This window comes from Macrotis lagotis, chromosome 1, assembly GCF_037893015.1.
Source record: "Macrotis lagotis isolate mMagLag1 chromosome 1, bilby.v1.9.chrom.fasta, whole genome shotgun sequence".
In the NCBI taxonomy this organism is placed as follows: Eukaryota; Metazoa; Chordata; class Mammalia; order Peramelemorphia; family Peramelidae; genus Macrotis; species Macrotis lagotis.
The window spans coordinates 295,654,583-295,667,341 of NC_133658.1; positions in this window are offsets into that span (position 1 = coordinate 295,654,583).

Here is a 12,759-nt window from a genome sequence, read left to right on the forward strand (position 1 = left end):
TCCCAACCATATTTAATCTGGTTTGGACCCATTTGTGAATGTCTGTGTTTAAATATTTCAGTGACCTTTTGGGGGGGGGTGATCATTAAATGATTTTGTCATATTTATAACTATGAAGTAAAATTATTTACCCATTTTAAAATTATCTGATAAGTTTTTAAAAAGACAGAAGAATTCAATAAGAACTAGCATAAGATACCATGCAAAGTTGCCACTTCAACCTAAAATATGCTGTTCTTTTTAAAAAATTTATTTTATTTTTTTCAATCACATGTAACTTTTCCAATTACACATAATTTTTCCAATCATGTGTTGACTTTGGGAAATAACAGTCAAGTTTTCTACTGCTTGAACCAGCTACATTTTAATATGATTTTCAGTGTCTTTCCTCAGATCTTTAAGATCTCTTTCTTGTTTTTTTTGTCATGGTGCTGTTTGACATTTGTTCATAGACTTCTTGAGGTTTTTAACCACATGCTGATATGTCTGCACTGGGACACCTACTTCTAAATTCACTCTCAGTAATATTCTCCTAATGGAAGATAAGACTTAGACAAAGATAAAGGTAAATCAGAGCATCTAAAGTGAATGAGAGGCACATTTAGGAGAGGAGGGAGAGAGAGAGCAATCCAGGAAGGCATTTTGGGAGACAGGTCACTGGGGCTGATGCTTGAGGAAGAAGCAGAAATCAAAAACTCTCTTATTCTAACATATCTCTTTGAGCAAACCACCTATGGGGCAATTCATCATAACACCATGCTGCCCAACCCTTCTAAAATCATTTAATAAAATTCTTACAGGTGAATTAGAATGGAAAGTTCAGTGCTCCATGCTGGAAAGTATGTGAGACCCAAGCAAGACCCATTCCCATTGTACAGGTAACTAGCATGCATTGCTAATAATTCATGTACCACTGTGAAGTCTTTGAGTCAGTAATTAATGATCTTCTCTGACCCTGCTGCTTTCCTGAGATGTTAGAATATCAGTCTCTCTTGACCTACCTATTGTGGGGTTTAGCTTGGGCTTTTTTTTTTAATGAAGAGTGCGCAAGCTTTCTCTATCTCCTTTGATCCAACTTTTGTTTTACTTGTGTTGCTCTGCTTACAATCATATGGATGCAATCATATAGATGTCTATAAATGTTACATCTCCTCCTGTTTTGGAGATTCTCTCTCTGTTAACCACAGATGGGTGTGGGCCTTACCCTTCATAATGTATACTAATAGAACTGGCAGAGAGCTCTAAACTAAGACCCCAAAGAACCCAAGTCTGGATTTATAAGACTGAGAATCCCCACCAGTCCTTTTGGGATCTCAGGGGATTAAAAACACTTCAGCTTTATTCATTTAAATCTCTCTCTCTCTCTCTCTCTCTCTCTCTCTCTCTCTCTCTCTCTCTCTCTCTCTCTCTCTCTCTTTCTCTCTCTCTCTCTCTCTCCCTCTCTCTCTTGCCTCTATAGGAGTTTTTGATTACTGTTGAATCTTGTACTTTGCTCTTCCCTGCTTTGCCTCTTAATAATAATACTTTAACCCTTGGCCTTTTTTACACTCAATTACTGATAGAGGGAAGCTAACATTTCTGATCTGTTTTTGTTTTTTGGATTCTCTATAGATTTCTTGCCTTTAATTGGGAAAGCAACAGTCAAGTTTTCTCCTGCCTGGACCAGTCACACTTTCATGTGATTTTCAGTGCCTTTCCTCAGATCTTTAATATCTCTTTCTCATCTCTTCTATCATGGTGGTATTTAACACTTGTTCATAGGGGTATTTGCTTAATTAACGGGGGGGGGGGTACCTAGAACTTTTGTTTTCTGAAATGTATTTGATTTCCTTTGTCATCATGTATATTTTATTTCATACATTTAAAAACTTTATTTTGAGAAACGACCAGTCCTTAGGCTTCATCAGATAACCAGAGGGGTCCTTGACATAAAAAGGTTAAGAATGCCTGCTAATAATTCCATCTTTCTTCCTGCAGTTTTCACCATGGCAACAACTGCTGTATATTCTGCTCTATGAAACCTGAAATGTTTTTGCCTTCTATCAAATAATGTGGAAGAACAAATTTGTTCATGAGGTTTATTAGCAAATTTCAGCTTTTAAAAATTAATCTGTTTTGATGTAATCGGTCTCCTAGTTATATTTATGCAATCAAACTCAATTTATCCTGTATATTTTGTTGGTGTATCATTTTTCACATGTTGTTTCTTTCATTAGACTTTTAGCTCTTTGAGAACAGGGTTTGATTTTTTTTTTGCCTTTGTCTCCATCAATTAGTCCATCAAAATATATCTATTAAGCATCTGTTCTATGACAAACAATGGGACAAAATCTGGGGATATAAAGAAAAGTAAAAGATAGCCCCTACCCTCAATGAGCATATAATCTGAAGGCAGAGGCAGCAGGCAAACAAATATATACAACAAGCTATAAACAGGATAAATAGGAAGTTATCAACAGAAGGAAGGTATTAGGATTAAGAGGAAATGGAAAGGTTTCCTGATGAGCATGGAGTTTTAGCTGAGACTTAAAATGCCCCCTATGCTTAGCATGGAGCCCAGCCCATATTAGACCCTGAATTATTAACTGAAAAGAGGCTTTTTGGAATCCTAATCTAAGTATTCACTCTCCCTTTCAAAATATTTGTAATATCAGCTCCATTTGCTTCATTTTATAATTTCAGGAGTTTACAGTCAGCTTCTCAATGATTTCAGGTTTTTCAAGTTTTCTTTCACACTTTGAAGCACCTCAGGGTATGCCCTATTTCAACTAATCTAGGCATAGAGATTGTAGGACCATTACATAGCACAGCTGCAAGAGTCAGGAAAGCCTGAGTTCAAATCTGATATTCCTATGATTGGAGAGCATGAAAGGAGGGACCTTCAGGCCAAGAATACATGTGGTCATAGAAAGTTGTATTGCTACCACTGTCTAGAGCCTGATGTCCCCAGCAATGTTATTATACTGTTATCTGCTAACACTGTGTCTCTCTTTTCTCTCTCTTAAGATTCAGGTGTTGTCAATCTTTTTGTTAGGTGACTATCTACACTTTCAACTGGTGGTAACTCTGTGGGCATCTTTTTTTTGGATTTTTGCCTAGGGGCACACAACTAGGTAATTATCAAGTGTCTGAGGCTACATTTGAACTCAGGTCCTCCTGCCTCTAGGACTGGTGCTCTATCTACCTACCTGCACTTTCTGTTGGGCATCTTTAACGGTGGTGTGGTTGCTCTGTGGTTTTCTCTGTCATCATCAGATTCCTGTGGCCATCTTTGTTACTACTTGTGGGGGTTGGGGGTAAAGGGGGTAATAGCTATTAAATTAGCCCCCTTCATGATACATGGGCTCTGACATTACTACTGAACCCCTGAATCAAATTTTCAGAGAGAGACCAGAAGTTGGAAGAACAACTGCTGCTATGGGGTTACGTTGCTTTGACTGATGATTTAATGACCCAATTAGATAGATAGATAGATAGATAGATAGATAGATAGATAGATAGATAGATAGATGGATATATAGATGGATAGATGGATATATAGATGGATGGATAGATAGATCTATCAATATATCCAGCCCAAACTTTGGCCACACTTCACCCCAGCTAACTTTCTAATATGGAGCCCTCTCACTTTTGCTGCTGCTTTGCCCCTCTCCCAATCCCAATCAAACTTCCTCCTCCTAAATTTCTATCTCAAATTTTGCTAAATAGAAACCAAAATGGCTTGCCAAACAATTGCCTATGACTCCCCTAAATTCTGTGACTTTTTTCTTTTTTTTGATATTTTCTTTTTATTTTTCCATCTACAAATTATGAAAGACTTTCAACATCCATTCACCTGTGTATTCATAAATACACATTTTCCATCACCCTCCCTTTTCATTACCCCATCACCCTTCAGTGGCAAACAGTTTGGTAAAAGTTGTACATGTACACCCACATGTTAATGTCCACATATTAGTCATTTTCTGTATGAAGAATTAGGATCAAAGGAAAAGAGAGAAAACCATGGAACAGGAAGGAAAAACATGAGAAGGTTTTAAAAAAAAGTAAACATAGAAACCATTCAGATTCTGTGGTTTTGTAGATAGCATTGTTCAAAACAGGTCTCTCAGTGTTTTCCTTGATCTCTAAATTATTGAGAGGAGCTGCATCCATCATAGTTGATCAACTCACATTGTTGTTGTTAATGTGTACAATGTTCTCTTGTTTCTGCTCCCTTCACTCACTAGCTACTACATTCTGAGGCCAGCTCTCTATCCACTATACCATATTTAATCCCTTCCTCACTTGGAGTAAAGTCATAAAATGCAAGGGTTGGAAATGATTTTAGAGCTAATTATATAGTTCAATTCCCTCATTCTATATAAGGGGAAACTGAAGTTATTTCAACTCTTGCTATTTCCCTGACATTCCATCTTCTGACTTTTCTGGCTTTGCACAGTTTATTCCCAAGACTCTGGAGTGGACCCTTTTTTCCTCTTCTCTAAACTTCCTCTTTACACAGCTTCCATGGATTTGATTACTATCTATGCAGATGACTCATATATCCACACATTCAAAATGGAACTCATTATCTTTCCTCAAAAAAAAAACACAACCATCTTTTTAATTTCTTTACATCTATCAAGAATACCATCAGCCTTACAATCACTAGATTTAGCAACCAGAGTCATTCTCAACTCTCCACTTTTCCTCACCTCATTGTCACCTCAAATTCAGTCAATGCCCAAATCTTTATTTATTCATTTATTTATTTATTGCATTTAAAATCTTTGTTCTCTTTTTTTTAGGCACAAGTCAGATTTTTAATTCTGTCACAAGTAATCTTTGTGTTTGTGTGCTGTGCTGTGCTGTGTGTGTGTGTGTGTGTGTGTGTGCTTTAGTCTCTATTCCGATTCCATCAACTCTTTCCTTAGGATTGATAGCATTCTTTGTCATAATTCCAAAAGAGAAATTGCTTCAATGTTTTTCCCATAGCTGCTATTACTAGCTGTATTTCCCTCCATCCTAGTCCCCCCACTACCATTTATTCCATTCTCTCTCTCTCTCTCTTCCCTCTCCCTCCCAAAGTGTGTTGTATCTGATTACCTTCACCCATGATCTTTCTTGTCTTTAATCCCCTACATCCTACTGTCTCTCTTTTCACCTGTCCCCTTTCTCCTATCCCATTCCTCTGCTATTTTCCCGTAGGGTAAGAAAGAATTCTTTCAATTGAGCATGCAAGTTTTTTCCTCTCTCAACCACTTTTGATGAGAGAGAAGGCTTACTCACTCCCTCCCACCTTCCTCCTTCTACTCCATAGCAAGAACTTTTTCTTGCCTCTTATATGTGAAATAACAATCAGCTTCTCAATCTCCTTTCCATTTCTCCCAGTGTATTCATTTCTTGCCCATTAAATCCATCTTTATAATATAGTATGCCTTCATATTCAGCTCCTTCCTGTGCCTTGTCTATATATACTCCTCCCTACTGCTCTATTAAATGAGAAGGATCATATGAGTTATCAGTATCATCTTCCCATGCAGTTAAACATCACTGAGTTCCTCATAATTTGCCCTTCCTGTCTATGCTTCAAGTGAGTCCTGTACTTAAAGATCAAACTTTCTGTTCAGCTCTGGTCATTTCAACAGGGAAGTTTGAAAGTCCCCTATTTCATTGAATCCTCATCTTTACCCCTGAAATGTTCAGTTTTGTTGAGTAGTTGCTTCTTGGTTATAATTCAAGCTCTTTTGTCTTCTGTAATATCATATTACAAGTACTATGAGTCCTTAATGCAGAAGCTGCAAAATCTATTATCCTGGTTGTAGCTCCACTATATTTGAATTGTTTCTTTCTGATGGCTTGAAATAATTTTCCCTTGACTTGGACATTCTGGAATTAGACTATAATATTCCTGGGAGTTTTCATTTTAGGAGGTGATTGGTGTATTCCCTCAATTTCTATTTACTTTTTGCTTCTAGCATATCAGGGCAATTTTGATGGATTATTTCTTAAAAAAATGAAGTCTAGGCTCTTTTCCTAGTCATAACTTTCAAATGGTCCAATAATTTTTACATTATCTCTCCTGGATCTGTTTTCCAGGTCAATTGTTTTTCCAGTGAGATATTTCACATTTTCTTCTCGTTTTTTCTTTCTTTTGATTTTTTATTGTTTCTTGATTTCTCACAAACTCATCAGCTTCCCTTAGCTCCATTCTATATTTGAAGGAACTATTTTCTTCAGAGAGCTTTTGTATCTCCTTTTCCATTTGACCATACTTTTTAAGGCACTCTTCTCCTCATTAGCCTTTTGGACAGTTTTTCCATTTGATATAAAGTGATTTTTAAGATGTTATTTTCTTCAGTATATTTTGGTATCTCCTTCACCAAGCTACTGACTTGCTTTTCATGATTTTCCTGCATTACTCTCATTTCTCTTCCCATTTTTCCTCTACCTCTTTTTCTTGATTTTCAAAATCTTTTTTTTTGAGTTCTTCCATAGCCTGAGATCAACTAATATTTTTCTTGGAGGTTTTGGAAACAAGAAACTTTGACTTTATTTTCTACTGAGTGTATATGTTGATCCTCCATAGGGTCAAAGTAATTGTCTATGGTCAGATTTTCTTTTTCTTGAGTGGCTTATTTATTTCCCCAGTCTATGATTTGATTTTAAGTCTTTGCTGGGATGGGACTCTGCTTCCAGGGGGAGGATGCACTGTTCCAAGATTTTGAGGGTCTTTGCAACTTTCTTTAGGGACACCCACCAGGGATCTCAATTCCTTCAAGTTCTTATGAGAATTTCTAACTGCTCTCCTGGCCAGTGCTCTGATCTGTGGATGATCCCAAGCACTCCCTTCTGTCCTAGTGAGGAGGGTTCACTATGATAGTAAAACTCCTTTTCCTGAAATTGGAACCCAGCAGCAGCCTGGATCTGAGCACAGGCAAAGCCACAGAATTCTGTCTCAGGGACAGATAACAGAGAAACCTCTGTGATCTCCTGTGACCCCCATACCTTCAAAGGGCTAAGTGCTCTGGAAGCAATTGCTGAGTGGGTCCCCCAGGGCTGCTCCTGGTTCCCAAGGCCTGGCCTGGGCTGAGACTTGTGCTAGACTAGGCTCCACTCTCACTCTGATGCAGTAGAATTTTCCCTGCTGAGCTTCCAAGTTGTCCTTGGCAATATCTGAGTTAAGAGGTCTGGAAACTGTCACTGCCTGCATAGATCCAGACTACCCCAGGGATCCAGGCATCCCACGGGCTGTTCCTGGATGATTGGACCTGGTTAACTCCTGTGTGTCCAGGGTTGCACTGTGGCCCTTTCTAACCCTGGTGTAACAGACCTTTCCCATGAATCTTCCAAGTTGTCTTGGGTTAGGAAATTGTTTCACTTAATCTTTCTAAGAGTTCTGCCACTCTAGAAATTGTGGTCTGGGGGAGAGCTTGTGAGAATTACTGCCTCCACTCCACCATCTTGACTCTGCCCCATCCCTGTGACTTCTAAGATCAAAACACAGTTACTCCTCTACAGTTTTTATCTTGCCCTATTAGAATATAATTTCCTTGAGGGCAACAAGCAATAGCCAATGGGAAATTGTGAGCTAATAAGAAATCTAGTCTTTTGATACTTTCTTCCTAATGTCAACTCAGAGTCCTCAGACCAAGTCAATGTTTTGATTGAAGGTTAACAACATTCCTTTAAATTTCTGATAAATTTCTGAATGTTGTTTGTATCCTAAAATCTCTTTTTCGGGGGACTCTACCTAAAGAATACTCCATGGGAACTGCATAGTGACTTGAAAGACAGGGCTCCTATGATGTTTTCTGATCAACATGGAAATGAATATATGATCAATGACAAAAGAATGAGGTGGAGCCTGTAGAACCATTAGCTTCAGCCCTGTTCCATAAATTTAATTTCCTTTTATTCTCTGGATCTGCTACAACAGTTAGTACTTGTGCAATATTATTGCCAACTCTTCTTTTTATTCTTATTCTATCTGTTTTACAGGGTTGCTTTGAAAAAAGCTCATTATGAACATTAAAGAACTATAAAAATGTTAGCCATTTTTATTATAACTAAAAATAATTATTCTTCTTAATTATCATTATTATTGATAGGAAATCACACATGATTAGGAAAAAGCAGTCAGGTACAAACTAAGCATATATTAACACTTAACACCATATACTGAGATAAAATGGATATATAATATATATAAGATGAAGACAAATGGATCTATAATTTAGACATAAAGAGAAACATCATAAACACATTAGAAGAGCCAAAAAAAGGGTTTACCCATAAGATCTATAGATACAGAAGAAGCCATAACTTCTAGAGAGAAATATTTAAGATAAAATGTGCAGTTTTTAAAGTTTTTGCATTAAAAACCCAATTCAGCTAAAATTAAAAAGGAAGCAGGTGGGAAATTTTTTGAAGAAAATTTATGTGGTCAAAAATATCATTTCTAGATATATAAGGAGTTGATTCAAATTTATATGAGTCTTTTTCATAAATAATAAATGAATAGGTAGTTCTCAGGGGAAAAATTGAAGTTATCTGTCTGAATCCATATAAGAAATGATCTAAATAACTAAAAATCATTAAAATGCAAATTAAAACATTCCTGACATTTGATTTCTTACCCTATCTTAACACTTCCAAAGTTACCAAAAAGGAAAATAAAAAAATTAAGGAAGAACTAGAGAAAAACAGTAGTCCAACCTTTCTGAAAAGCAATTTGGAAATCGCCAAAAATTTTTAAGCTATGCATACTCTATGATCTATTGATATTATAGTAATAGTATCCTACCAATGTCCTAAAGAGATTAAAGAAAGAATAAAATGTCCCATATATACAAAAACATTTATAGTAGTTTTTTTAATAATGAAGAAACTAAGAGGTGCTCATAAATTAAGGACTGACTATACAAAGTCATAGATTGTACAATCAATAGAATACTTATGTCTTAACAAATGATGAAAAGGATTGACAAAAATCAGAAGCATTAATTGGGTAATAACTGAACGAGTTGTGATATGTGATTATAATGAAATATTATTGTGATATAAGAAAGAATGATCAGGATGGTTTCAAACACTTGGAAAGACTTACGTAAACTGATTCAAAGTGAAGTAAGCAGAATCAGGAGAACACTGTATATAGAATCAGCAATATTGTACAATGAACAACTGAGAATGATATAGTTTACCTCAATAATACAATGATCCAAAATGGTTCCAATAGACTCATGATGAAAAATGCTATCTGCCTCTGAAGGAATAATTGATAGCATTTGAATACATATTGAAACATAATATTTCTCACTTTCCTTTTTTTATTTTCCTCCACAAAATCACCAATATTTTACATGATTGCATATAGATAGTATATCATATTTCTTGCCATCTCAGTGGGGTGGAGGAAGGGATAGAATTTGGAACTCGAAACTTAAAAAATAATGAATGTTAAAAATTGTTTTTACATACAATTGGAAAAAATTTTAAATAAAAAAATGTGCAAAGAATTACAAGATTGACACTAGAGTGATATGATAGAACCAAGAGAACAATTAATACAATATTAACATTCTACAACTTTGAAAGACAAGAGCTCAGAACAATGAAATTATCAACAATTCCAGAGTACAAATGATGAAATACACTTAATGTATTGTTGAATTGTTTCAGCTATGGGCAACTCTTCCTGACAAATTTGGAGGTTTTTGGGCAAAGATGATTTGCTATTCCTTCTCCAGATCCTTTTAAAAATGAAGAACTGAGGCAAAAATGGTTAAATGACTTACCCAGAATCACACAGCTAGTAAGTTTCTGGGGTTATATTTGAACTCAGGTCCTCCTGACTAGAATGAGGCATATCTTTTTGGGCATGGCCAAAACACTTTTGGAACATTATTTTGCTTGATTGTTCTGGCTTTCTTTAAATTCCAACTAAAATCTCACCTCCTACAGGAAGTCTTCCCTAAATCCTCTTAACTCCAATGTCTTCCCTCTGTTAATTATTTTCTATATTTCCTGTATATAGCTTCCTTTGTAAATATTTGTTTGCATGCTGTCCCCTCCTATTAGATTTGTTAACTGAAAAGAAAATTATTAATTGACAAATTTTACCATATTGTGCATGTTATGATTAGAGCTAAAATCTATCATTTATTCCAAAAGTGTCATGTTGCATCTTTTTTAGTTTTCTGATCTGGAAAATGGGGATAAATAAGGTCTGCAGTAACTTCCTCATAGGGATAATGGATAGAGGGTGCACTGTTACTGTAGAATATGGAATATCTAGACTGTAGAGATACATTTCAAGTGTCGAATAATCATCTTAAGACTGTTGATAACAGCACTTCTTCATTTATTAAATGCTGCACATTTCCAAGTATCTTTTCAATTGAACAAGTGTTTATTTATGGAGCATCTCTGTGCTAAGGAATTATCAGCAGTCCTCCATTCATCTCTTCTACATCTTGAAGGAGACAAACCATGAGTGAATATCGACTTCAGGGGGGAACCAGAGTATACTCAGGAGCCCTATGTCGGAATCCCAAATATACTGGTGGCTTATTAGCTTTGTCAGCTCTGACACTTCTTTGTGACTTAGTTTGATCAAAGAAAAGAATTGCCAAGGGGCAGCAAACTACAGGACAAGGGTCAAATTCAGTTGTGGCCTATTTTTTATATAGTTTATTTTTTATTTTATTTTTTACCCCAGCTTCATGCAAAAGCAAGTCTCAACATTTACTTCTGAAACTTTTGAGCTCTTCCAAATTCTCTCTCTTCCTCCCACCCCACTCCTCCCACATTGAACAAGTCAGTCATTTGGTGTAGGTTAAAAAGACATTACTTCAATAGTCATGTTGTAAAAGTAAACATAATACCCCTCCTCCCACAAAGAAAGAGAAACCTCAAGAAAAATAAAGTGGGAAAATAAGAGTTTGTTTCAGTCTATATTCAGACACCATCTGCTCTTTCTTTGGGTGGATAGCTTCCTTTATCATAAGTCCATCAGAGAAATTACTTCAATATTTTTTTCCACAATTGCTATTGCTAGCTATATTTCCCTCCATCCTATTTCCTCCATCCCATTTACACTATTCTCTCTCTCTCCATTCGCCTTGTCCCTCCTCAAAAGTATGTTGTGTCTAACTGCCCTCTCTCATGATCTTCCCTCTCTTCTATCACCTACACTCCCCCTTCCCTCCCCCTGTCCCCTTTCTTCCATCCCTTTCCTCTCCTATTTTCCTCTAGGGTAAAATAGATTTCTATGTCTAATTGAGTGTTATTTCTTATATATCTTATTTCTAATTTACACATTTAAATATGTTATTTCTTCTCTAGGCCACTTTCAATGAGTAAAAGCTCACTCATTTCTCCTCACCTTCTCTTCATCCACTTCATTTCAAAAACTTATTGCTTATTTTATGTGAAATGATTACCTTTCCTTTCCTTATCTTGCAGTACATTCCTTTTTCACCCATTAACTGCGTTTTTTTTTTCAAAATTATATGTCAAATTCAGTTCCTACTGTGCCTTTTCTATATATGCTCTTTCTAACTGCCCTAATAAATGAGGTCAGCTATCAGTATAATCATCCAATGAAAGAATGCAAGCAGTTCAGCATCATTAAGTCCCTCATAATTTGCCCTTCCTGTCCACCCTCTCTACATTTCACCTTTCTATTCAGCTCTGGTCATTTCATCAGGAAAGTTTGAAATTCCCCTATTTCATTGAAAGTCCATCTTTGCCCATGGAAGAGGATGTTCAGTTTTGCTGGGGAGTTCATTCTTGGTTATAATCCAAACTCTGGTGCCTTCGGGAATATCATATTCCAAGTCCTATGAGCCCTTAATGGAGAAGCTGCTAAATCTTGTGTTATCCTGACTAGCTCCATGATATTTGAATTTTTGTTTTCTGGCTGTTTGTAATATTTTCTCCTTGTTTTGAGAGTTCAGGAATGTGGCTATAATATTCATTTTGAGATTTCTATCAGAAAGAGATAGGTGGATTCCCTCAATTTCTCTTCTTCCCTTTGCTTCTATGATATCAGGGCAATTTGGCTGGATTATTTCTTGAACAATGAAGTCTAGGGTTTTGTTTTGTTTTTGGTCATGATTTTCAAGTAGCCCAATAATTTTTAAATGGTCTCTTCTGAATCTGTTTTCCAGATCAATTCTTTTTTCAGTGAGATATTTCACATTTTCTTCTAGGTTTTCATTCTTTTGGTTTTGTTTTATTGTTTCTTGATTTCTCACAAAGTCATCAGCTTCCCATAGCTCTTCATTTGACCTACATTTGAAGGAATTATTTTCTTCAGAGAGCTTTTGTATCTCCTTTACATCTGGCCAATTGTGCTTTTCATAAAGGCATTATTTTTCTCATTGGTCTTTTGGACTTCTTTTTCCATGTGTCCCAAACTGGTTTTAAAGATGTTATTTTCTTCAATTTTTTTTGTAATTCCTTCACCATGCTACTGACTTGGTTTTTGGGATTTTCCCACATTTCTTTCATTTCTCTTCCCAATTTTTGCTCACTTGATTTTCAAAATCTTTTTTGAGTTCTTCCATTGCCTGAGACCAGTTCATATTTTTCTTGGAGGCTTTGGATAATGGAGCTTTGACTTTGTTTTCTTCTGAGTGTGAGTTGTGATCCTCCACTGGCCAAAGTTTTTGTCTATGGTAGGATTTTTTCTTCTTCTGTTGTTTGTTCATTTCCCCAGCCTATGACATAATTTCAACTCTTTGTTAAGGTGGGGCTCTACTTCCA